This window comes from Hypanus sabinus, chromosome 18 (genome assembly GCF_030144855.1).
Source record: "Hypanus sabinus isolate sHypSab1 chromosome 18, sHypSab1.hap1, whole genome shotgun sequence".
In the NCBI taxonomy this organism is placed as follows: domain Eukaryota; kingdom Metazoa; phylum Chordata; class Chondrichthyes; order Myliobatiformes; family Dasyatidae; genus Hypanus; species Hypanus sabinus.
The window spans coordinates 6,693,579-6,717,427 of NC_082723.1; the positions used below are offsets into that span (position 1 = coordinate 6,693,579).

The following is a 23,849-nucleotide window of genomic DNA, read 5'->3' on the forward strand; positions in this document are numbered from 1 at the left end:
TGCAGATTGAGTCAGTAGTAAGTAAAGCATTTGCAATTTTAGCTCTCGTTTCGATAGGATAGCACAGGTGTAATGCTGAGGCTTTATCGGGCATTGGGTAGAACATGCTGGGAGTACTTTGTGCAGGTTTGTGTTCAATTTGTAAAAATAGATGTTCTCGCATTGGAGAGGTACTTCAAGAGAATGATCCTGGAAATGAAAATGTTAATGTATGAGGAGCATTCTACTGCTGCAGTTTGGAAGAAAAGGGGATATCCCATTCAATGCTATCAAATATTGAAAGGTCGATATATAGTGTACGTAGAGAAGATGTTTCCTGTAGGAGAGGAAACAGAGAGCACAGCCTCAGAATAGAAGTATCTCCCCTTTGAACAGAGGCGAAGATAAATTTATTTCACCAGCGAGTGGTGAATCTGTGAAATTTTTGCCATAGATGGCAGTGGAGGACAAGTCATTGGGTCTAGTTTGCAGATTAGTAAAGGCATTAAGATTTTTTTTAAATTAAGTGCAATCGAGAACAATAGCCAGATCAGAAATGCTTATCAGGTCAACTGGATCACAAAGAGAACTCTGATAGGCCAATCAGATGGTTCACTGCTGCTGAGCGATATAACACACAAAAAAAATATGATTTGTACATTTAGGAAACATTCAAGAATAGTAGAAATACTGGAGTCATGATGATGATGATGATGAAGTCTGCTGGAGAGAAACACTTATAAACATACTGTCCTCCATAATTCAAAGCAATTGAAGAATAAGGTTGCAGGGTGACAAAACGTGGCGGGAGCACTGAAAATAAAAAGCAATCCCTAGCAGGAGAAAACAGCACCTGTTCTTTCTGCACTGTTCTCCAGCAGTTTAAGGACTAAGTCCAGCAGGAACTTAAGTTACAGGGATAAGAGTGGACAATGTGTTTGAGAGAAATTGCGGTAGAAATTCCATGGGCCAAGTGGCCTAATTTTGCTTCTAGGTCTAATGATCTTGGCTTGCATCTGGAGCATTGCTTTCATTTCTGATCGGCCAACGTCATGAAGGATTGGACAGGGTGCAGAACAGGTTCACCAAGATGTTGCCTGGGTTGGAGGGCAAGTGTTACAAGGAGAAGTTTACAAAATTTGCCTTCATTACTCTGGAGGCTGAGGAGAGATCTAGTAGAGAGGCAAAGGTAGAGCAGAAAACCAGTATGACTTACCAAAGACTGAATTGTCTAATACCAGATAGCATTTGGTTAAGTAGAAACAGGATACATTCAAAGAACACATGAGTAGTTAATTTTTATTTCAGAGTGATGGGTGCCTAGATGGTGATTGAGTCAACGGTTAAAGATAATCCTGGACAGATGAATGTAAAGGTTATGGTCAATAATATCACAGAGGATACCGATTTCTTTAACCAGATATGTAAAGAGCAAAACAAGAGGAAAAATATTCGATCACTGAAAAATAATGCTGGAGTAACCGGGGAAATGAAATGGCTGATGAACTCAGTAAGTGTTTTTTGTGGGTCTTCACTGCGGAAGACACAAGGTCAGGAGTGTGTTGTCTGGAGTGTGCTGGTGTTACCAGAGTGTTAGGATGAGAAATGAAGACCTCTACAGAACCAACAGCCGGATTTGTGTAAAAATACATTGAAGCATATTCAGGGTACAATGAGAGATTATCTGAGTTGCAACTTGAATCCAGAGATAAGTGAATGATTTATCGTTAAAAACAAAGAGTTGATTATGGACCAGAAAAAGGTAAGATGTGGGAACATGAATTAATCCTCATAGAGGCATCAGAAGTAGAGAGAGTAAGCAATTTAATGTTCCTAGGTGTCAATTTTTTTTTAGGATCTAACCTGGTCCCAACATATAGATGAGACTATAAGGGAGGCAAGATACTGGCTATATTTCATTTTGGAGTTTTGAGGAAATTTGGTTTGTAATCTAAATCATGCAAATCCATCTACAGATGCACAGGGCAGAATATTCTAACAGGCTAAATCATCAAATGATATGGGGGTGGGGTGGGCTACTGCAGAGGATTGAAAGAAGCTACCGTATTGTAAAATTAAGCCCGGTTTATGCTTCTGTGTAGACCCTACACCGTAACGTACACAAGATGCCAATGCTGTTGTGAGCATTTGTACTTGAGCGTTGGTGTGTCTGCTCTTCAATTCACCGCCATAAGGCTAGTCGGCGATGGGGTTTCTATGCCACTGTTTTGAGTTTCTTTGTGTACTTCAAACGGCGGCAACTTTAAACTGAGCGCATCATGTTGGAGTTGAAGCTAATGAATGTTGAAAAGTAGTTGCTTTTATTGAAATAGAGAAAAGATGAAGGAGGAGATGGTCTGTTCGACCATTGCATGAATTGAATGGGACCAAATCTCCTCAATTTGGTCCATTTTCCAACTCATGTACTTTTTCCCTCTCTCTTGTCGAAAATGGCGGAGAAGAAGCAGCCAAAAACGCACAGAAGGAAATGCGATGCTAACAAGTGGGCCAATCACAGTTGTCGTGGACTGTATCGCCGTGACGCAGAGTTACATTTTGGAGAGTTGAGCATCAAGCTGCAGCGTAGGCTACAGTGTAGGGTACACAGCTAAGCCATCACTATGCCACAGAATTGACCCAGAAGCATAAACCAGGCTTGGGCCAGCTCCATCATGGGTACGAGCCGTCGCAGTATCCAAGATATCTTCAAGGAGCGGTTCCTCCGAAAGGTGACACCCATTATGTAGGATCTCCTCCACCCAGGACGTTCCAACTTCTTATTGCTCCCATTAAGAAGGATGTACAGAAGTCTGAAGGTTGTCAGATATACAGACAATGATTTAGGAACAGTAGCTTGCCGTCTGTCATCCGATTTCTAAACGGACATTGAATCCATGGACACTAGCTGACATTTTATACGATTTCTGTTGATGCACTATTTTAATATATAAACTATAATTCATTTTTTCTTTATTATCAAGTCTTGCATTGCACTGCTCAGTTAAGTTAAAAAATTAACAACATATGCCAGTGATATTAAAACTAATTATGATTAATTTTGATTCCCATGTTCTTCCAGGCCACAGTCTGATATTTGAGGTGTGGTTTGAACTGTGCATTTCGTCACTCACCTTTCAGTTGAGTGGTTACGTCAGATACCGCTCGGGCAATATTGAGGTATTCATCTGGATCTGCGCCTGTTTAAATCAAAAGCTGACATGAAAACAGAGCAAATAAAATTAACATTGTGAATTTCAATGTGACTTTGTGTTCAGTGCGTAGCTTTAACTTAACTAACTACTCTATTTCCTTTACTATTTTGTCCAGCTTCGGTAACGCAGTCCTCATTTGCACAAAGGATTCCCAGATCGCTATCCGGGCCTGGGAGCCTTTGCCCATCACCAAACTGAGGAAGAGACTAGAATTCTCTGTTCGGTTTCCCTTCTCTGTCAGTTCAGTGACTTTCTGCAAAAGTGAAATAATAACTTTATTGTGTAGCAGGCAGAGAAACTGGAGGAAAATATGTGTTCATTGTCCCGGTTGCTTCGGAACAGGCTGTCATTGGGCTGCCGCCTCATCCTCGAGAATCATGCTGAGCATGAATAAGCCTTACTGACTCTCTGCAGTCGATGCAACGTAATTAATTGCCTTGATCTATCCATGAGCAACATGACAGAGAATGTGACAAGAACAGAAGGCAGTGGAGAGCAAGAGAGTTAGGACAACAAGATTGTTAAAAAATTGACAGGGGGCATTCACTGAACCATGGCTGAAAGAAGATCATGTTTGGGCGATACACATTAGAAGCATAGCAACGTGAAACACCTGCAGCTCAATACAAGAAGTTCGGCCCACAAAGCTCTGCTGAACATGTCCTTACCTTACAATTTCCCTAGGGTACCCATAGCCCTCTATTTTTCCAAGTTCCATGCACCTATCCAGGGGTCTCTTGATCGGCCCTCTCCTATCCGCCTCCACTATTGTCGCCAGCAGCCCATTCTACGCACTCACAACTCTGCTTAAAAAAACCTCCTCTGTACCTGCCTACTACCAAGCACATTAAAAGTGTGCCTTCTTATGTTAGCCATAACACCTTTTGATTGTATCGAAAGGATTGGCAAATAACTTTGGGTCAACTCTGTTAGTTAAAAATAAAGATCCTTAGAAAGATCCTTAGAAGAACTGTATGACGTAGAGTTAAGACGCCTGAATTGTAAAGTGACCCTGATGGAACTTATATACAGGCCTTCAAACGGTAGCCAGGGTGTGGAGATTGGAAAAAAAAGCAAGTAAATAGGGCAGGGTTAAAGTGGCCGTGGGGAACTTCAACATGCAAGCACCTTTGGAAAATCCGCTTGCTGCTGAATCCCAAGACAGGGGATTTGCAGAATGAATAAGTGATGCTTTTTGGAGTAGCTTGTCGTTGAGACCAGTATGCGGAAGCCGGATCAGGATTATGTGTTGCGGATTGAACCAAATTTCATTAGTGAGCAGAAGGTAAAGGAACTCTTAAGATTCAGTGATTATAATATGATAGAACCTGCCCTGCAATTCGAGAGGGAGAAGGTGAACTTAAATGTTTCAGTTTTACAGTGAATAAATGAAATTACAAAGGCATGAGAGAGGTGCTGGCCAAATATGACATCAGCTGGCATGACAGCAGAGCAGGGATGGCTGGAGTTCCTGGGAGAAATTTGGAAGGTGCAGGATAAATAATCACAAGGGATGAATAACTATTCTAAAGGTATGATGATTAAGCATAGCTAACAAGGAATTTTGTTTACTTGAATTTTCAGAGAACCTTTGACAAGGTGCCACGCATGAGGCAGCTTAACACGATAAGATCACATGGTATGACAAGACGAATAGTAGCATGGACAAAGGATACATGTTTTTCCAACAGATAGACTTTTGGCTGACTGGCAGGAGACAAGGTGTGGGAACAAAAAGAGCCTTCAGATGTTGGATGCCAGTGACTAGTAATGTTCTGCATGTGTGTTTTATAAGACCATTTTGTTCCGCATTATCTGCCAATGCCCTTACAAACAGAATTGATGGCTTTGTGGCCAATTTTGGAGGCAATGTGAAGCTATGTGCAGGAACAGGAGACTTTGAGGAAGCAGACAGTTGAAACAATACAGAGCAAATTTAAATGGGATTGGAGGACATGAGTAATGAAAGATTGGATAGGATAGGACTTTATTACTGGAACATATGACATTGAGGGGTAATTTAACAGAGGGGAACACAATTATGAGTGTTATAGATAGGGTACATTCAAGCAGGCTTTTTTCCATTGAGATCAGGTGCAGGTATTACAAGAGGACATTGGTGAAGGGTGGAAGATGAAAAGTTCATGGGAAACATGTGGTGAGCTTCCTCACTCAGGTCATGAGAGTGTGGAATCACTACCACCACAAGCGTTGGAAGGACAGATGCCTGATTTCAATAGTTAAGAGATGTTTGGATAGCTACATGACTGGTTGTCACAAGGAGACAGGAGGCTGGACCCAAGTGCAGGACGCAGGCACTGAAGTACTAGGGGCAGGACAGGAATAACTAAAGGAAATAACCGGATGGGGAGACCAGGGCGTGCGAAAGAGACGGGCCGTGCTAGGTAATCCTGGGGTTCAGAGATAGTTCGTGGCTAGGCTGGCTTTTGGAGTCCATGGCTAGGCAGGAGAGCCCCCTGGATGGCCGCATAACCCCTGGGCAGGACTGCCTCCTAGGCGGGAACACGGAGGCCTGGGCAAGAGGTGGGATACCTGGGCAGGTAGCCGACACCACCCATCAGAGGTGAGGGGTAGGGAGGGAGCATAGTCTCCCCGCCAGGAAACGGCAGTCCGGCCTGCTACCCGACGGAGGCCAGGGATCGGAAGGGAACTTGGCCCGGGGTGACTCCAAGGCTGACTCATAGAACTTGAGCATGAAGCCGTGGGCCCTCCAAGCCGGGACGACCAGAGCAGACAGAGACAATCGGACAAAACACCTCAGAACATGGCAAACCAACTCGTACAAGACAACCAGCAAACAGAATAAAACAGGTTCACAGCAGGACAACCCCACCCCCACCCCCAACAACTAGGCTCAGTCCCAGAGTCCCTTGTATCCAAATGCCAGCTGATAGGCAACAGGTGCATCTTCTTAAGCCAAGATGATCCTGTTTGGCTCAAGGGTGACAGGAGGGACAGCTGGAAGTCCCGGAGTCCGGAATTTGCAGACCAGATGAAGACCCGCAATGCGGGCTCCGGACCGGACCATAACAGTACCCCCACGCAACCCCCCCCCCCTTCAAAGGGAGCCTCCAGGCGACCAATGAGGGTCTTTAGGGCTAGAGACGTAACGTGTGGGTAGGGGAGAATGTACAGACCGGAGAGAACTCCAGAGTGACGGGAAATAGACTCCAGTGTCTGTGTTGCTGGGTCCATGCTGGAGGGGTCGTTCTGTCACACAGGGACAGGAGGCTGGAACCAAGTGCAAAAAGCAGGCACTGAAGTACCTTGGGCAGGACAGGAATAACTAAAGGATAGAACCAGATAGGGAGACCATGGCGTGCGAAAGAGACAGGGCCTGCTAGGTAACCCTGGGGTTCAGAGAGAGTTCATGGCTAGGCTGGATCTCGGAGGCCGTGGCTAGGCTGGGTCTCGGAGTCCGTGGCTAGGCTGGGTCTCGGAGGCCGTGGGTAGGCTGGGTCTCGGAGTCCCTGGCTAGGCAAGAGAGCCCCCATGCGTCTGCATAACGCCTGGGCAGGGCCACCTCCCAGGCAGGAACTCGGAGGCCCGGGCAAGACACAGAATACCTGGGCAGGTGCAGGCACCACCAGTAGGGAGCAAGGGGTAGGAATGGGCAGAGACCTCACGATGGGCTGCATACTCCTGGGCATGGCCGCCTCCCAGACGGGAACACGGAGGCCCGGGCAATACGGGGGACACCTGGGCAGGCAGTGGGCACCACCAATTAGAGGTGAGGTGTAGGAAGGGGACAGAGTCCCCCCGTCAGGCATCTGCAGTCCAGCCTGCTACCCGACGGAGGCAAGGGATCAGAAGGGAACTTGGTCCGGGGTGACTCCAAGGCTGACTCATAGAACTTGAGAATGAAGCCATGGGCCCTCCAAGCCGGGACGACCGGAACAAACAGAGACAATCGGACGAAACATCTCAGAACATGGCAAACCAGCTCGTACAATACAACTAGGTTCAGACCAGGACAACCAACCCGCCCGCCCCAACTAGACTTGGTCCCAGATTCCCTTATTTCCACCTGCCAGCTGATAGGCAACAGGTGCACCTTCTTAAGCCAAGATGATCCTATTTGGCTTAAGGCTGAAAGGAGGGGCGGCTGCAACACCCAGAGTCCGCGGTCTGGGTGAAGACCCGGAATAACACTGGTAGAGTAATAGAGGGCTATTGCCTGGGTGTAGGTCAGTGGAAGAAGGCAGCGTAAATATTTCAGCATGTAGTTTGGCTGAAAGTCCTGTTTCTGTTCTGTACTTTTCTATGACAATGAAAGCTCAGCCACACATTGTTTGGGAATTAGGATGAAGACCGGAACAGGTGTGGCTAGCAGATTTTCCTTCTCACAGTGACTGTAGTGACGCCAGTGGTCCAATTTACAATCTGTTAGCTTAATATTCATCCTGGATTAATGACTTCAAGTGAATTTGATGGGAAGTCCTGAGAAGATGCAAAATTAATTTTAAACTGAATGTCTGTTCAACAGTGCTAATGCACAGCCATTGCCGTTTAGAACTCTGAGAAAGTGTAGGTTAATTTTGATAACTATTCCTTCAGAAAAAAGCCGCACTGTGACAATACACTAAATGCACTCACCTCGTTTTCTTCTCTACGAAAATGCCCTTCCTTTGTCAACGGCCAACTGAGTCTTTCAATCATTTCTTCAATTGCTTGTTTCAGTCTGTCCGTGTAGAACTCTGTCATTTGGTACAGTCTATTGACGTCCCACCGCTTCAGGAGGTCAGAGGTTGTATACTCTGGATTTGTGAATATAAAAAGAAGAAAGCAGACAGTAACTCAAAAATCGATCAACTCTCTTGCTCTCACATCACCCAGCAAATCCATCATGTCTGCAATCTCAGCATTCACCTGCCTTCAGCTACGAAAACAGATTTTGTCACAATCTCCAACATGGGCCTTAAAACCAACTCAACCATGCTTTGGGCATTAATTTACCAAAGGACAAAATTACCAGAAAACAATTCTCCCACCCAATTGATCTCCCAGATCAATTTAGGATGGGCAACGTAATCTGGGTCTGTCACTGATACTCGCTTCCCAGAGACACTCTCTCCATTGGGCGTCTACATTTCATTAATTCACATCGCGAAAACACTTTCTTCATCTGGTCAGCGGAATTTCCTCAACTACACATCCTGGAAGCCCTCAGAGCAGGTAGTGCATTTCCGGTAGACGGGTAATGGATGAACCAGTACACCTTTTGGACCCCATTCACATGATAAAGTCTCCTCTGCCAACAGTCCGACAAGGCCTTACATTCTCCCTCCTCCCTGCCTCATTCTGCGATCATATCATAGGCATCCGTTAGTCTCGTGAGACCATGGATTTGCGCCTTGAAGGTTTTTTCCAGGGCAAAGGACTGGGCAGGGTTGTATGGGAGAGCAGCAGTTGCCCAAGCTGCAAGCCTTCCCCTCTCCACGCCACCGATGTTGTCCAAGGGACGGGCACTTGGACCCATACAGCTTGGCACCGGTGTAGTCGCAGAACAATGTGTTGTTAAGTGCCTTACTCAAGGACACAAACACGCTGCCTCAGTTGAGGCTCAAACCAGTGACCTTCAGGTTACCTGTTCGACGCCTTACTCACTAGGCCACATTCTGCGATCAAATCACTCTCATATTTTACTCACCCTTTCCGTGCTGGGGACTTGACAACCCCATTTTAATGCATTTCCGTGCTGATTACAAACAGTGCTGACAAGCAGACAATACGCAAACTCCAGTCTTTGCAAATACAGCAAACAAATGCATAAATTAATGAAGGTCATAAGAACAGGAGTCTTTCAATAATTTGAAGGTTGTGTTCAGTGTTGTGGTGAGTGAAGATATCCGCTATTTCAGAAGTCTGATAGTTAAAGGATAATGACTGTTCCTGACCCTACCAGTGTGATAACTAAGGACCTGTACCGCCAGCACGGGGCTGCTGGATGATAGATGCTGCTCTCTTTTGACTGTTCTCATTTGTGGGGAGGGCTTATTGACGGGGAAGGGTTTTGCAGTTGCATCCAACAATTCATACAGGCTTTGTCATTCATAGCCATTAGTGTTTCCATGCAAGACCCCGATGCATCCTGTTAGGATACCCACTATTGTGCCTCTTTAAAAGTTTGTATAAACTTCTCATCTCTCCACGGGCGGACATTCTGCCTTCACTTGTTCAAACGCAAAGTTAAACCATTTAGACAGTAAACAATATTCAATAGACCACGAATTCCCTCATTCTCCACTGATGGAAAGTTCAAAGTTTCATCCTAAATATAAGGACAGACAGATTGTTTCAGTAATGACATGGCAGTCATGAAGCTCTGCTACAGTGAGTAAAGTCCCAACCTTTGCGGCCCTCTCCATCTAGATCAAGCCCTCCACTCATGATAGTGCACTGAAAATATTTTCCTTACACTTTCCATCTTAATGATATCCTTCCTCTGCCCTATCTCCGTTTATAAACAGGATACTACTACTACTACTACTACTACTACTACTACTACTACTACTACTACTACTACTACTACTACTATTACTACTACTACTACTACTACTACTACTACTACTACTAATAATAATAATAATAATAATAATAATAATAATAATAATAATAATAATAATAATAATAATAATAATAATAATAATAATAATGTCATTGATCCAAATGGGAAATTCTATCATTATAGCAGCAACATTTAAAAGCACACTTAACAGTGTGCTTACCGAATAATAATAAATGTTGAATAATAATACTCACAAATACTATACCAGTAACAGTGAACAAGTTAATAAAGCAAAGACTATCGTGTGTCTTCCAGTCGTCGAGGTAAACTGTGGTATATGATTATTGCATTTGCAAATATGTCTGTGTCCCTCTCCCGTATCAGAGAAGCAATTTGAACTTTCACACCATGTCTGTATATCTGTCCAGTGATATCGGGCACACCTGAATGATAGAGTCACAGAGCAGTGGAGCACGGATACAGACACTTCAACCCAGCGAGATCATGCTGATCACAGTGACCACTGAGCTGGTTCCAACTTCCAGTAATTAGCCTAGACCAATCTCATCACTCCGCATGCCCATCCAAAGCCTCTTAAGAGAGACTATGTTCCCTACCTCATCAATTTCCTCCGACAGCTCACTCCACATAATTACCAACCTCTGCAGGAAAATGTTGCTGCTTGTGTTCCTTTTAAACTGTTCCCCACATCCGAAATCTAATTCCCTAGTTTTGGCCTCCCATGACCTCAATAAAAGACTGTTAACGTTGACCTTTTCTCTGACACTTATAATGTTGTACATTCTGTAAAGTTACTTCTCAATCTCCTACAATCCATGGAGTAAGTACCCAGCCTGGGATCCTCTCCATGTAACTCAGACCTGTAGTCTGGGCAACGTCATCATAAAGCTTCTCTTAACACACTTTTCAGCTTATACACAACTTTTCTATAAAAGAACAATAAAATATGCTCGTAGCTCTACAAGCACAGCCTCACCAGATGAACATCGCTCCATCTGCTCCACGATCCATGGCTGTAACTGGATCCCACAGACCATTCAAGAAACTATAAATTTTCACCTTAAAACTACTCACGGACTTGGTCTCCACCACAGATTTGTAAACTGTGGTGGAAGAAAATCATGTTCAAAAAGGTCACCTCTCAATTTTCAGGTTTTGCCATCCAAGCCTGAATACGCCTTGCTAAAGGAAGCATCCTTTCTATATCCACACTACTTAGTCCTTTCAGCATTTGAAATATGTCAACGAAAATCCCGGATATTCTTCAAAATTCCAGTGAATACTAGCCCAAAGCTTACAAACGGTCCTCATATGTTAGCCCCTTTATTCCCGAAATCAACCCTGTGAATCTCCTCTGGACTCTCTCCAATAAGTGCACATCCCTTCCGAGATATGGGGCCCAAACTTTTGATAATAATCTAAGAGCGGCCTGCTAGTCTTACAAACCCTCCGTATTTTCTCCTTGCTTTAGTATTCTATTCCACTTGAAATAAATGCCAACTTTGCATTTGCCTTCTTTACAACAGATCTGTTAATTTTACCTTCTGGTTGTCCTGCATGATAACATGCAAAACTCTCTGCACCTCTGATATTTGAACATTCTCATTTAGATAATTACCCGCACTATTGTTCCTTCACCCAAAATGGAATATCATGCATTTTCCAGCCCTGTATTCCTTCTGCCAATGGTTTTGCCACTTCTTCCAAATTGTCGAGGTTGCACCCGAATCTAATTAATTCCGCATCACTACCTGTCTCCCCGCTTATCTTGGTATCATGTGCAAACCCTGTCAAAGAGCCAGCAAATGTGAAAAATTATTTATCATATATTGAACCTGAGGATAACCACTCTACAAGCGAAAAGGATCCTTTTATTACCACTCACTGTCGGTTCGCCTGTTCGCCGTTCCTACGTTCATGCCAGTGCCCTACCTGTAAAGACATAAGATTTTATCCTGTTAAGCAGTCATATGTGTGGCACCTCAACAAATGTGTTCTGAAAATCCAACTAAATGACATCCACTACTCCATTGTTCACCCTGCTTCTTACTTCCTCAAACAGCTAACTGTTTTGTCAGGTATAATTTCTCTTCAGAGGAACCATGCTGACTTTGTGTTGTTTTATCATTAGACTCCAAGAAACCTGAAATCTTGTTCTAAATAATAGACTCCTACATTTTACCATACCCTGAGGTACAGCTTACCGACCTATAATTTCCTTCCATTTGCCTTACTCTATTCGTTTTTTTGTAATTCAAAATTTTATTATTATTTATTTTTATCTTACAAAGCAGCACAGCATATCATAGAGCAAGATATAGTACAGCATATTTAACCAGCCATCCCATGACAGGAAAAATATAAAACTATGAAACAGAAAAAAAAACTCCAAATTTAAGTTTATATTAACATACGAACAAAATTGAACCCTTACGTCTTGCACTTTTTCCTCACTTCATGTTTTTCTTCCCAACATGTGTTCATATGATGAAATCTTAACCATTTCCTCAGTCCATTCCCTCCCAGTGGGACTTCTGTTTTTTTTTCCCAGTTTTGCAATATAATTCTTGCAGCTGTGATGAGACACACCTGGAGTGACATTTACAATCCTCCAGTGCTCCGGGACCATGCAAGAATCAAGAGATTCTAGAAAGATTGTGACTGTTACTTCTTTAGTAATTGTTCTCGGGACTTTGAGATGTAGTTGATCTGTTCCAAATGATATACACCTTAAGACATTTGAGTTTACCGCAGCATGTTTTTCCTTTGTAATAGTAATGGCACTCACGGACGTCTGGTACACTGCTTCGGTCTTCCACTCTGAAGGCTGATGTAAAGTACCCATTAAGTACTTTTTTAAATTTTTCAATCTATTTATTAAATATCAAATTAATAATCATAACAATATCGATAATGGTACATAAAGATCGGGATTACATTAATAACGGTTAACATGTAAACATATATATATTTCAAGTAACAAATGGAGTTTAGCCTCCCAATCTTAGTAATTAACCATGAAAAAGATATTTATGAAAAGAAAAAAAAAAACAAACTAAGAAAACTAAACTAAAAAAAAAACAAAGATTGGGCTGCCATATTTCAGGGGTTAAAATTATAATTTGTCGTTAACTCCGCTCCTCTATATATGAACAAAAACAATTACTAAAAAAAAATTAGACGTAGCAATGTTCTCAAGGTTGTAACAGAAGTGGTCGAGCAGAGAGTACTGCAGCACAACTTATCTTATACCCCATGCTGCACAGAACATCGCATATAATTTGTGAAAGAAAGCTCCAAGTCAAGGGTGTACAGAGCAGGCCCACGATCAAGCATACTTTCTTCAGCCAATGATTGGTGTGACAAGGCCTGGATGGGAAGACAAATAGAGCAAATAGTTTTCACCAGATATAATCGTATGATCTGACATCAGTAGAGAAGTGGTTATTGGTGAACTCACAGTCCCCTGGGAAGACAACATTGATGAAGCCCATGAGCGCAAGTTAACCAAGTATGCAGAATTAAGATCAGAGTGCAGAGACAGAGGGTGGAAGGTCTCATGCTATCCATTCGAAGTAGGATGCCGTGGTTTTATTGTGTTCACATTCCAAAAGTGGCTGCATGGCATTGGCTTTTCTAGAAGAAAGATCAAGTCAACCAGCAGGGCTGTAGCTGAGGCAGCAGAGACAGGATCATCATGGGTATGGATCAAGTACGTCCAGAGGGGCAGATAGTCGGACAGCGTATCCATCTTTTGTAAACTATTCAGTAGCTGCATAGATATCTGAAGAGTAGACTATCTGTTGGATGGAAGCGACCAACAACTCTGATAGAGGCAGATGCCAAGTTGTTAAGCACACCAGTGGGAGGTGGTGCTTTAGCACTGCTGGCCCACCACCTTTTGGGAGTCTTGATCATAAGCCGGACCAAACTCCTGAAGACAGGTGCCAGATCAACTGATGATCACACTGATGATAGCGCAGGACAGTTAACATCTTAGTCCACATGTATTTTAGATTCTTATGGCGGTAAAAATGAGCTAACTTATTCTTGGACGTATGAGCCCTATGAAGCACCTTAAATTGTATCCAAGCGAGTCTGGCACATAGAGGAAGTATTAACTAGTTTATAAATGTTCTTCCATTTCTCTGTAGATAAAGATATTTGAAGTTCCCTTTCCCACTCATTCTTAATTTTATCATATGTATGTAGACATACTGTCATAATTAGATCATAAATAATTGCTATTAAACTCCTCTGATAAGGGTTTAAACCATTTTTTTTCTGTAACTTCGATTTGTTGTGATATCGGAAAGATAGGTAAAGTAGCATTCAGAAAGATTCTATTCTGTAAATCCTCAAAAAGTGTGATTTAGGCAAATTATATTTGTTAGACATCTGTTCAAAAGACATAAAACAAGCATCCATGAATAAAACATGAAAACATGTTTTTCCTTCTGTTTTCCATTTTAAAAAAAGCTTGATCAATTCTAGAAGTTTAAAAAAATATATAGATATAATAGGACTTGACAGGATAAATTGATTCAATCCAAAACCATATACGTATTGTATGTTTAACTTTTGGATTTATCATTTGTTTATTCAATTTAGTAAGTGCAAATGGAAGCACAGCTCGTAAAATACAGCCATTGAAAACACCTCTGCAGCCTCCCGCTTGAGCTTCATCCATCATTGGGATTGAGTTTCATCCAACTCTTACATCCAAAACGTTAAATATCAAATATTAATTGCCCAATAATAAAATATAATATTCTGTAAAGCCAAACCGCAGTCCTTTTTTTGATTTCTGTAAGTATTTACACTTAACCTTGGATTTCTCTGCTGCCATATTTATGAAGAAATTTTAGAATCAATCATAGCAAAAAAGATTTGGGAATAAAAGTTGATACCGCCTGAAATTGATACAGGAATCTAGGTAAAATAATCATCTTAATCACATTAATTCTACCAATCCAAGATAAAGACATTGGGAACCACGTCGTAGATGAAGTTCAACCCAGATAAAAGTGAAGTGGTTCATTTTGTTAGATCAAATACGATGGCAGAATATAGTATTAATTGTAAGACTCTTGGCAGTGTGGAGGATCAGAGAGATCGTGGGGTCCGAGTCCATAAGTATCAACCTGTGGTTAAAAAGGCGTATGGTGTATTAGCCTTCATCAATCGTGAAATTGAATTTAGGAGCCCGGAGGTAATGTTGCAGATATATAGGACCATAGTCTGACCCCATTTGGAGTACTGTGTACTGTTCTGGTCGCCTCACTGCCAGAAGGAGGTGGAAGCCATAGGAAGGGTGCAGAGGAGACTTACAAGGATGTTGCCTGGATTTGGGAGGATGACTTATGAGAATAGGTTTAGTGAACTTGGCCTTTTCTCCTTGGAGTGACGGAGATTGAGAGATGACCTGATAGAAGTGTATTAGATGATGAGAGGCATTGATCATGCGGATTGTCAGAGGCTTTCTCCCAGGGATGAAATGGTTGCGACAAGAGGACACAGCTTTAAGGTGCTGGGGAGTAGAAACATGGCAGATATCAGGGGTAAGTTTCTTTACTCAGAGAGTAATGAGTGTGTGGAATGGGCTGCTGGCAGCATTGGTGGAGCCGGATACGATGGTGTCCTTTAAGAGCCTTTTGGATAGGTACATGCTTAGTAAAATAGAGGGCTATAGGTAATTTCTAAGTTAGGGACATGTCTGGCACAACTTTGTGGGCAGAAGGGCCTGTATTGTGTTATAGGTTTTCTATGTTTCTATTCCCGATACACTCTCAGCAAAGCCCATATAATTGCGGAAGTCATTTTCACTTATATGTAGTAACTCCTACAATAAATGTAATGTAATTTTGACCTCCCTCCCTCCCTCAACACTGCATCTCAGTCCTTCTCTATTTAAACACAGTCGGTGTTTCTGCTTCTTCTGCTGAAGTGGGTGGTCTCACATTTCCCAGATTGGGCACCAGCTGACCTGTTGTTCCCACTCAGTCCCTTTGCCCCCAAATCCTCTCGACAAGAATCACAGCACAGAAACAGGCCATTTAGCCCATCATTTTGTGCCAAACCAATTAGGTTAGTAATTGAAACTCTAACTAAACTATTTACTTCTGCCTGGACAATGTCCATATTTTCTTATCCATTTTCCTCACATTCACGTGGCTGTCTAAACATCCATTAAAACTCCACAAAGAATCTGCCTCTACCACCACCTCAGTCAGCTCACTCCAGTGTCCAACACTAAATGCGGAAAAAAACAAAAAAACACCTGTCCTTCCTATCTCCTTTGAAGCTACCACCTCCACTTAAAGGCATGATCTGGTCGTAGACATTTCTGGGAAAAGTGCACAGTCTGTCTACTCCAACATTGCCACTCATAATCTAACAAACTTCTGTTAAGGCTCAATCCGGCCTGCTCCACTCCAGAGAAAATGACCCAAGTTTGTTCAACCTATCGTTTTGCATCATGCCCTCCTATCCAGGCAATATCCTGATAAATTGCTTCTGCACCCTCTCCAAAGCCTCAACATCATTCCTAGCATGGGTCAACCAAAACAGTATGCAACATTCCAGATGTGGTCTAACGGGTATTTTATGTTGCAACATAACTTCCTGACTTTTGAAATCAATGTATCTACTAATGAATACCATTTGCCTTCTTGGCCACCTGTGCAGCCAATCTGTTTAGTCAGAGAGCAATGTGCCTAGATCTCTCCTTATATTTCACCTACCCATCCAGTGCTTCTTATGTGATACTATATTCCCTGCCCCATCCACTTCCCCTGGCTGCTCATATTGGAGTATTGGAGTATAAAAAATATTTTGGAGTATAAAACTTGTATCGTTTGCTGTGTAACTAGTCAGTCTGCTATGCATGTACCCAATTTAGTAGAATGAAGTCTTAGGAATGCAGAAGGCAATAGTATGTTAATGAGAGGTACCTAAAGAAATGTTATCTGCTATACATGTACCCAAGATGAAATGCTAGGAATATAGAAGACAATGGTGTGTTAATATATGTTATTGAAAGGTAGCTAAGAGATGTAGTCAGCTTTGAAGTTTGCTGTTTGCTATGAATGTACCCAATTTAGTAGGAGAATGAAATCTTAAGAATCTAGAAGATGGTGTGTTGGTGAGAGACAGCTGTGAGATGTGGATTGGAACATGATTAAGTCAATGGGACGTATGTGTGAAACTGGACCAGGATTTTGCTATAAAAAAATGCTGTGTCCAAGGATCGGAGGGCAATCAGAGACTGTCTCAGCTTTGATTTGCAAATTAAAGTTTAACCCTTCTTGAAGAATCTTCTGCGTCTCCTGGTCATTTGTGAGGCACGAAAAAACACGACATAATATTGGCGACCGTGACAGGACCGGATAGAGACCCACGGAAAGGAAACGGCAGATTGGGGATGCTTCCCAGTCCTCCAGGGACCCCCACAAGGCTATCAGAATTAAGGGTGGACCCAAACAAAAGGTAAGCACTTTTGCAACAATTTGGACTAAGAATTTTGTTGGCTTTGGGGAGGTCTTGGAATCGCAGAAGTGTGGAACCACTGCCGAAGGGTCTCTCAGGTCCAAAGAATCTGGCAGAATTGGGGGTTAACAGAGGAGGCTCAGAGGATTGATCAAGAACACTGCAGTGAAGGCACGTTACAAATAAGTTAATAAGAAGTTAAGAAAAATTCCACGTGGTGTTGGTGTTGGTAAATCCCTGTGGGTACCGCTCCGTACGAAACGAAGGGCTGAACGGGCAGGGAAAGTAGAGTAGAAAATCCTCGTGGATACCGCCTTAAGAGATAAGGGTCTGAAAGGGCGAGGTGTTTAGAGTAGAAAATCCTCGTGGATACCGCCTTAAGAGATAAGGGTCTGAACGGGCGAGGTGTTTAGAGAAAGTTCTGTGGGTACCGCTCTGAAAAGAGGTCTGCACGGGCAGAACAGAATAGACTAGGCATAGAATTAGAGTAAGTTTAGTTAAGAGGAAGTCCATGTGGTGTTATAGGAAGAAAAAGTCCGCATGGTGTTAGACTTGGAGGAAAGTTCCATGTGGTGTTAACCTAGGAAGAAAAAGTCCACATGGTGTTAAACTAGGCGTAGAATTAGGGCAAGTAATATTATCCGGTAAAAGAACTGTGAATCTCTGAAATACCTTAAAAAGAGAGAATACCATGACAGGTAGAGTGACGGCAGTAGAGATTCTGAGCAACAAATTCCCGTTAATTAATAATGAGATCACAGAAACTTCAGAAAAATGGGAAAAAAGATCCAATAACCTGGTCACAAAGTGGCCAAGAGAAGGAACGCTTGATGTAAGTTTGTGCGAAGAAACGGAGGGACTATTTAAAAATTACAAACCAAAAGATAAATCTAAGAAAAGATAGCAAAAAAGAGAACGAGAAATGGAAGTGCTAAAACTCTTCAGAACGGAGGGAGAAAGGCTGAGGAGGACAGGTAGAATATTGATTACAAGCGAGGAAGACACTAAGGTGCTGCTGAAACAGCCTGTTAAAGAGACAAAAGGGTACGGTGAGAAGCTGGCTTCGGCTCCGTACCCGGATGCGACAGAAACAGAAAACTCCCCTCCCTATAATGAGGAAGGAACCCCTAAGCAGTGCCCCCTGCTGACGGGACAGTAAACATGCAGGGAGAAGTACAAGTTTGGGATAATGAGGAGGAAAAAAAAACAATATGAGAAGAAAAAAGCGGCGATATGGAAGGAGATACAGGCAGAAAAGATGAAGATAGAACAGGTACAGAGAGAAATGCAGGAACAAATTGAACGGATGAAATAGTTGAGAGAGGAAAAGGAATATGAGGAGTATCGGTTATACTATAGAAATAAACAGACTAGAAAAGAAGGTGACTTATTGGAGGAGCAAGAGTTAAGTGGAGAGAGAGAGGATGTGAGAATTTGTGCGGAAGAGGTAGGAGGCAGAAGCCTAAATGAACAGAAGGAGGCGGTAGGGGAGCGACTTGCGGAAGTAGAGAGAGAGCCAGATACATTACTAAGAGGGGGTTGCCAGAAGAGATGCGAAAAATGCTCCAGGGGCCAACCAAGTATTGAATTAAGACAGAAAGGAAGGACTCCATAGGGAGACCGAGGGAAGAAGAGAACCCCGGAGACATTTGTGTGGGAGGCAGTAAAGACATACCCAGAGACAGATGGGGGAGTTAGGTGAGGAGGAGAGCCAGGGCAGTTGGGAAGAAGGAGGAAGAATGATGCCGTTGTTAGTAAAGGGATCAGGACAAGTGCAGTATATTCCTTGGGGATCCCAGGACCTAGAAAGGCTGAAAAACACTCTGCCCAATCTACATGAAGGAGCCGGGAAATGGATTAGAGCCTTTGAAGAAGAAACAGCGGGACGATTATTGGCTATGGGAGATTTGAAGTTACTGTTGATAAGGTTGATGGGAACCTCCAAATTTAACGAACTAATGGAAATGTCTGGCATAGTAAACTCGAACGACCCAAGAACTGATGGAGACGGGTTTGACAGAGTGAGGCAGAGGGTATGGCATGCCTTCAGGAAGCTTTATCCACCCAAAGTGGACCCAAAAGCCTTAAAAGGGGATCAACTGGGAGACACTGAAAACCTAGCAGACTACGTAGAAAACCAGTAGGAAAGGTGGAGACTGAGCAAGAGGTGGAGAATAGCTTATTTATCACCACAATGTTCCGGCATAGCATTCTGGATGCAATGCTTCCGCAAGTAAAATCCAAACTGGAGGAAGTGGTTGGGTTAACATCAAAGACCCCACAAGAATTTAGAGACCACGTAGTCCATGCGGTTGAGAAATACCGAAAAGACAAACGAAGGTTGGCTGAGCAGCAGGAAGAGGTGCAAAGAAATTTAATACAAATGCAGCTTGAAGAACTCAAAAAGAAGGAAAAAGTTAAAAGCAAAAAATGCTGCCAGCAACCACCGGTCCGAGTACAGCCATCGATCTGGACATAGCACTGCTATATGGGGGAACCGATCATACTGTAAGACAAGGGCTGGAAAACCCCATGCCAATAAACGTCTTTGGGGGAGCATTCCCACAAATGCCCTATCAGGAACAGACTAATTTCAAACAGCCCAGACAGGACTGGAAGTTCCAGGGAGGGAGACAGAGAAGCTATGGGCAAAGGGGACCAGTGAGTAAACAGGGGAAAAGAGAAGTAGAGAGATTATGCTGGGAATGTAATCAGCCAGGTCACATGAAAATAGATTGTCCGTTTACACTATGGCATGTCAGGAAAGTTTATTAAGACGTTAGGGTTCTCGGGGAAAACACAGTTGACACAGTGCACGGCTCCAGTGTGGTTGAGAATGGGAAATAAAGAAATTGTTTTGCCGGTGCTAGTATTTAAAGGAACTCCAATTAATTTGTTAGGCAGAGATGCCTTATTGAAATTGGAATTAAAATTAGAATGCACCAGAAATGGGCTGAGTGTGGAAAGAGCAGGGGCTCAATTGATAGTCCGAGAGAACAAGAAGGCTAATGTCTTTTGGATAGGAGACATCGCAGATCAGATTCAGGAAACCTGGGAGAAATGGAAAAAGGGCATGCAGGCTATATTACCCAAGGCTGTAATGCCCAAATCTGAGCTACATTGTACAGTGATATTTGACGAAACTCAGAACAGGGAGTTAGAGGAGAAATGGCACCTAGAGGCGTGTACCCAGCAGCGCCTGGAAGGGGAGGCTGTGATAATTGGAAAGCAAGGGGCAGCTTTACAAGTTAAATGGAACACCTTTTTCGAAAAATGGTACAGGAAACCGGAGGCCGCGCCCCACGTAATGTTATTGGTTAACATGGGATATCAGTCTAAAGACTTAGGACCCTTAGTTAAGAGTGTTGAATCCGTAACAGTGTGGAGGAAAATCACGCCAGAGGTGTGGATATCAGAAGACAACAATTGCATTAAAATAATGGTAAGTGTAGATATGGTAGGGACAGTGAGAGAGGTCGAAATAACTCCCCAACCACACATGCCCTTGCTGGGAAAGGAAAGAGGCCAGCAGAAAGATAGAAGGTTAGTTGAGTTGCCGTCTATTCTGTGGTCACAGCATGACACGGACGTAGGGAAAATAAAAACAGCTAGTCCGGTGGAAATAAGGCTGAAAAGGGGAGCAATTCCACAGTGCAGGGGTTGCTTGAAATAGGAGTGCTTAAAAGAACAAACAGTCCATGCAATACCCCGTTGCTGCCGGTTTTAAAAGCAGATAAATCCAAGTGGAGATTGGTGCATGATTTGGGAGCGGTAAATGTTGTGGTGGAGGACTGGCCAGCGGTAGTCCCCAACCCACACACGCTTTTGACTAATGTTCCACCAGAAGCAAGTTACTTTTCAGTGATTGATTTGTGTTCGGCTTTCTTCAGCATTCCTCTAGCCCACCAGTGTCAGTATCTGTTTGCATTTTCTTACAGAGGTGCTCAGTATACCTATACCAGAATGCCGCAAGGATTTAAACATTCACCACACGTTATTAATCAGGTATTGAAGGCAGACCTAGAGGGTATGCCATTGAAAAGTACATTGTTACAGTATGTGGATGACCTGTTGATTTGCTCCCACAGCAAGGAACAGTGTGAGCAGGACACTATAACTCTGTTAGAGAAGCTGGTGCACGGAGGACATAAAGTATCCAGAATGAAACTGCAATTTTGCACGCAACAAGTGGAATACTTAGGCAGGGTAATATCCAAGGGAGTGAAGGCGCTAGCACCAGATCAGATACCTGCTGGTAATAATTGATCGATTTAGCAGATGGGTGGAGGATCAAGGGGCAAAGACAGTGGTAAAATTTCTGACAAATAAAGTGATTCCAAGGTTTGAAATACCTACAGAAGTTAGCTCAGACAATGGTTCAGCTTTTATCCAGAAAGTGGTCAAACTGGTACTACAGGCGCTGAGGATAAAGCAAAGATTTGGATGTGTATACCACCCTCAGTCGCAGGGCATGGTAGAAAGAATTAATGGAACGCTAAAAGCCAAACTAAACAAAATTTGTGCAGACACTAAACTTAATTGGGTCGATGCTTTACCGTTAGTATTGATGAGTTACCACATGTGAACTAATCGAAACAGATGCCTGACACCGCATGAGATGCTCACTGGGAGGCCCATGCCAGTGCCCCAGGGGAGAGGGCCGTTTAAAGGACCTCGTTTGGAACAATTGGTAATAGAATTGAAACAATACATGCAGCAGCTAACTATGATACATAGGTCTATTTATGCCCAGGAAAAACAGGAAGAGCCGGAGACCATACAAGGGGAAGGACCGATTAAAACAGAAGACCAGGTTTACGTGTGAGTTTTTCGGAGAAAGTGGAACGAGCCGAGAAGGGAAGGACCCTTTACGGTGACCATGGCATCACCCACCGCAGTTCAGGTAGAAGGCCGCTCCACCTGGTACCATCTGAACCATTGCACGAGGGCAGACCTACAAGGGCAATCAGGTGAAGTGTCCGAGGTAAGTGATGCGGAAGAGCAGTTAGCGGGAGACAGACAGGGGAAACAAGAAGCTGACACTGCACCGCAGGAGTTTGATCAATTAGTAAGGGAGATTTTTGATTCTGCGGACGGGCCGCAAGACCCCCAGGATGTGGTGGTGGATAGTAGGGCTTCTTCAGATAATGGGGATGAGCTGCGAACGACCAGTTGTGTCCCTGGGGACAGAGCACCCACAGACTCTAGTGCAGACTTGGGAACCATTAGTGTGGCAGATATGGAATGGGACCGGTAACCTACAGAAAAGGAGCACGACACTTACCTCCTCACCATGGTTAAAGACACGTACAGTGGTATCAATGGGCAACATACACGGCAGGAATGATGAAGAGACAAAATTGTCACCTGTGCTCAAGGGAAAGCCCCACTCAGCATGTAGTTCCCATGCCTTATAACTCCTCCACTTGCACACAGTGGCGAAGAGAGCACAGGGAACAATGCGAACGACAGTGTCCAGGTCCGGTTAGGGCTTGTTTCATGAGGATTTGCGTTAAGCAGATCCCTGCTATCAAAACTGTCTGAACAATGCATCAATGTGCCCCTATTGGTGTATGCTATATCAGGCTTCCTCGCAGTTTGATCAAAGCAAGATTGCCTCCGAATGCAATTACAGCAGACCATGGGCTATAAATAAAAGAAGCCGGACACCTACACTGCAACAGCTTATAATGCAGGACCATCTGAATTATGAATGTTTTATGCGGGTGGGCAATCACCCGGTTGGCCACTTGGGCAACTGCACTCAGACGTGGGATGTAACCCCAGGTAAAAGACACTTGACGGGGTCCCCTCCTCCTGAGGGTGCAATGGACTCTCAGACTATCCCATTAGCAGACACTTGGTGGCTGTGTGGACAGGAAGGTGGTCTGAGATCTACGCTCCCCCACAGGTGGGAGGGAACATGTACGCATGTCATGCTGCTTCAGGAAGTTATAGTCCCCTGAAGTACAGTCCAATGCTAACTTCCCTGAGCAGCGGACTCTACTACGGCAGAAGAGAAAATATGACCTGGACCCGACAATCCGGGTTGACAGTATAGGGCAGCCGAGAGGTATACCTAACGAATTCAAGGCACGAATTGTGATTGCTGCAGGCTGGGAAGCTATTATACCTGTGATAGGGGTAAGCAAAAATGTTGAATGGATAAACTATATATACTATTATCAGCAGAGATTCATCAACTATACCGATGATGTACTGGAGGCCTTAGGGAAACAGCTGGATGCAACTAGCAGGATGGCGTGGCAAAACAGACAGGTACTGGATTGGCTTTTGGCAGAAAAAAGGGTGGGGGGTGTAATGTTTGGAGAAAAATGCTGCACTTTCATACCGAACAATACTAGCCCAGAAGGATCATTTACTAAAGCAATGAATAAATTAAAGAATCTGCGGACAGAGGTCAAACAGAATGCAGGATTTGAACATCAGTTTTTTGATTGATTAGAAAGTAGACTCGGAGGGTGGGGAGCATGGCTGACTAAAATAGCAATATCTGACGGTATTGTATTGTTGAGCTGTGCGTTTGTGCTGTGCTGTTTTCTTCCTTGTCTCAAATCTCTTGTAGTGCGTGCTGCAACCAAATAATTTCCGCTGCTCGT

General features: G+C 43.4%; 1 protein-coding gene across 3 annotated transcripts in view; it reads right to left on the reverse strand.

Annotated features, from left to right (window-relative positions):
* Window positions 1-23,849, reverse strand: part of LOC132407299 (zinc finger protein 271-like) — a 109,076-nt gene that overhangs the window by 64,798 nt on the left and 20,429 nt on the right. For 2 of the 3 annotated variants that reach the window (XR_009516439.1, XR_009516438.1), the window contains exons 3-5: window positions 11,620-11,673; window positions 7,809-7,969; window positions 3,111-3,176 (exon numbers count right to left, since the gene is read on the reverse strand). The gene's annotated coding sequence lies outside the window, so the exon portion shown is untranslated. The remainder of the gene's footprint in view (window positions 1-3,110; window positions 3,177-7,808; window positions 7,970-11,619; window positions 11,674-23,849) is intronic. The other variant, XR_009516440.1, reaches the window with a different exon arrangement.